Here is a 3,650-nt window from a genome sequence, read left to right on the forward strand (position 1 = left end):
CTCTTTCATGTCCACATCATGCTAGCTCTGGGAGAGCCAATGACAAAGGCTGGCTAACAACAACTAGCCAAGTCATTTTGTCTGCTTGGCTGTTCAGTGTCTCTTTTATGATAGATGTTTTCTGGTGGTGTGTAATACAAAAAAATGGTTTTCCTTCTAAGTTCCTGACCAGATGGCCCATGCCTAGGCCACCGCCCAGGAATCTACATATGCTTTCACCCCTTCCTCACAAAGCAGACAAGCAGATGCACTGCTCTCAGCTCTACCCATTTGGAATACATTTCCTTTCCATCATTTGTCACGGCCACTGCTGAATATGACTATAATGAAATCACTATCCATTTTTGACTTGCACCCACATTCCAAACAGACTTACCCATAATCAAAGCTCAGGCTTTTTCTTTCTCTTTCAGCTGTCGTATCAAACCTCCTTCTCCCCGTATAGTTATAGGTGCAAGCATAGAGAAGGGCAATGGTGCAACTGTGGTAGGTAATACGAGGGTCTGGACTTCCTGCTCATTCCCTCAGGCTCCTAGAGTCTTAAATGTGCCATTTCCATCTTATGATAGACACATGCTGGTTATGTCTGAATTTATGACTAGGCATGTCCAACAAAATCCAGCTCATAATGAAAGTTCCACACTCAAAGTTATTTAGTGTCCCATAGTCAAGTGTGTACCAGTAATGCACTGGGAGCTGTTGTTTATCATAGGGTGTATAATCCTCTCCTGTGAATGGCATGCCCTTGCTCCATAATTCCAAGACTGCATTATGATTCTAGCACTGGGGTTTGCCATAAACTCCATGTTATATCTTTTCCCATTAGTGACAGCTCCAACTGGGTCTGCTGGATCATATAGCCCAAGCATCAGGGCTGCCTGCTCTGCAGTTTGGACCTGCTTCAGAGCCCTTTCCTGCATTAGGCCCCACTAAAAGCTGGCTGCATTCAGTGTTACCTCAGTAAATGGGCTAGAACAGTATTCTTAGGTGTGGAATATGTTACCTTCAGAACCTGATGTGGCCTACCAGACAATATACTTCTTTCTGTGTGTTAGGGGATGCAAGATGCAGCAATTTTGTCTTTCACCTGGAGGGGATATCCTGGGATGCCCTGAAACTGGGCCCCTAAACACTTGCCACTTCGGTAAGTGGTTTACTTACTGACCAGCTTACTGACTCACCTTGCAGATCTTGGGACTTCTCAAAATCCATAATATCATGTGAGCTAATTCCTATGATAAATCTTGAGATATATATATATATATATGGTTCTGTTTCTCTGGAGAACCCTAAGACAATAACTGTGTTTCATGTGAACATAACTCTTTCTTGATTAGGACAGAAGGGAATGCATGTGTCAATTCAGTGTCTACACAGTATGTACCGGAAAGCATGTTAATCTAAGTCTGGTATGGCAGTTGCAGTTGGGGCTGCTGCTTGGTGGAGTGATCTACCAACCAATCTTGGTTTGTCATAATCTGTAAAATCCCTCTAGCTGGGAATTCTCTGGTGGCTCAGTGGTTAGGAATCCACCTGCCAATGCAGGGGACACGGTTTGAGCATTGGTCCGGGAAGATCTCACATGCTGCGGAATAACTAAGCCCATGCAACACAACTACTGGGCCTGAGCTCTAGAGCCCGTGAGCTACAACTACTGAGCACACACGCCAAAACTACTGAAGCCTGCGTGCCTAGAACTCATGCTCCACAATAAGAGAAGCCACCACAATAAGAAGCCTGTGCACCACAATGAAGAGTAGCCCCTGCTCACCACAATTAGAGAAAGCCTGCATGCAGCAATGAAGACCCAATGTGGCCAAAAATAAATAAATAAATAAATAAAATTTAAAATACCCCTAGTTTCTGCAGGGGCTACATAGGTGAACTAAACGCAGTTACAGAAGCGGTCACCAACCCCTGCAACTTTTGCATTCTTTTGATCTTTAAAGGTGGCACTAGGGCAGACAGCAGAAGCAAGAAGAACTACAGGGCTTCCCTGGTGGTGCAGTGGTTGAGAGTCTGCCTGCCAATGCAGGGGACGCGGGTTCGAGCCCTGGTCTGGGAGGATCCCACATGCCGCGGAGCAACTGGGCCCGTGAGCCACAACTACTGAGCCTGCGCGTCTGGAGCCTGTGCTCCGCAACGAGAGGCCACGATAGTGAGAGGCCCGCGCACCACGATGAAGAGTGGCCCCCGCTTGCCGCAACTGGAGAAAGCCCTCGCACAGAAACGAAGACCCAACACAGCCATAAATAAATAAAAAAAAAAAAAAAAAGAAGAAGAACTACAATCCAGCAGCCTGTGGAATGAAAACCACATTCACAGAAGGATACACAAAATGAAAAGGCAGAGGACTATGTACCAGATGAAGGAACAAGATAGAACCCCAGAAAAACAACTAAATGAAGTGGAGATAGGCAACCTTCCAGAAAAAGAATTCAGAATAATGATAGGTAAGATGATCCAGGACCTCGGAAAAAGAATGGAGGCAAAGATCGAGAAGATGCAAGAAATGTTTAACAAAGACCTAGAAGAATTAAAGAACAAACAAACAGAGATGAACAATACAATAACTGAAATGAAAATTACACTAGAAGGAATCAATAGCAGAATAACTGAGGCAGAAGAACGGATAAGTGACCTGGAAGACTGAATGGTGGAATTCACAGCTGTAGAACAGAATAAAGAAAAAAGAATGAAAAGAAATGAAGACAGCCTAAGAGACCTCTGGGACAACATTGAACACAACAACATTCGCATTATAGGGGTCCCAGAAGGAGAAGAGGGAGAGAAAGGACTCGAGAAAATATTTGAAGAGATTATAGTTGAAAACTTCCCTAACATGGGAAAGGAAATAGCCACCCAAGTCCAGAAAGTGCAGAGAGTCCCAGGCAGGAGAAACCCAAGGAGAAACATGCTGAGACACACAGTAATCAAAGTGACAAAAATTAAAGGCAAAGAAAAATTATTAAAAGCAACAATGGAAAAATGACAAATAACATACAAAGGAACTCCCATAAGGTTAACAGCTGATTTCTCAGCAGAAACTCTACAAGCCAGAAAGGAGTGGCACAGTATATTTAAGGTGATGAAAGGGAAGAAACTACAACCAAGACTATTCTACCCAGCAAGGATCTCATTCAGATTCGACAGAGGCATAAAAAGCTTTACAGACAAGAAAAAGCTAAGAGAATTCAGCACCATGAAACCAGCTCTACAAGAGATGCTAAAGGAACTTCTCTAAGTGGGAAACACAAGAGAAGAAAAGGACCTACAAAAACCAACCCAAAACAATTAAGAAAATGGTAGTAGGAACATACATATCGATAATTACCTTAAATGTGAATGGACTAAATGCTCCAACCAAGAGACACAGGCTCACTGAATGGATACAAAAACAAGACCCATATATATGCTGTCTACAAGAGACCCACATCAGACCTAGGGACACATACAGACTGAAAGTGAGGGGATAGGAAAAGATACTCCATGCAAACAGAAATCAAAAGAAATCTGGAGTAGAATACTCATATCAGATAAAATAGACTTTAAAATAAAGAATGTTACAAGAGACAAGGAAGGACACTACATAATGATCAAGGGATCAATCCAAAAAGAAGATATAACAATTATAAATATATATGCACCCA

This window comes from Eschrichtius robustus, chromosome 3 (assembly GCF_028021215.1).
Source record: "Eschrichtius robustus isolate mEscRob2 chromosome 3, mEscRob2.pri, whole genome shotgun sequence".
Taxonomy (NCBI): Eukaryota; Metazoa; Chordata; class Mammalia; order Artiodactyla; family Eschrichtiidae; genus Eschrichtius; species Eschrichtius robustus.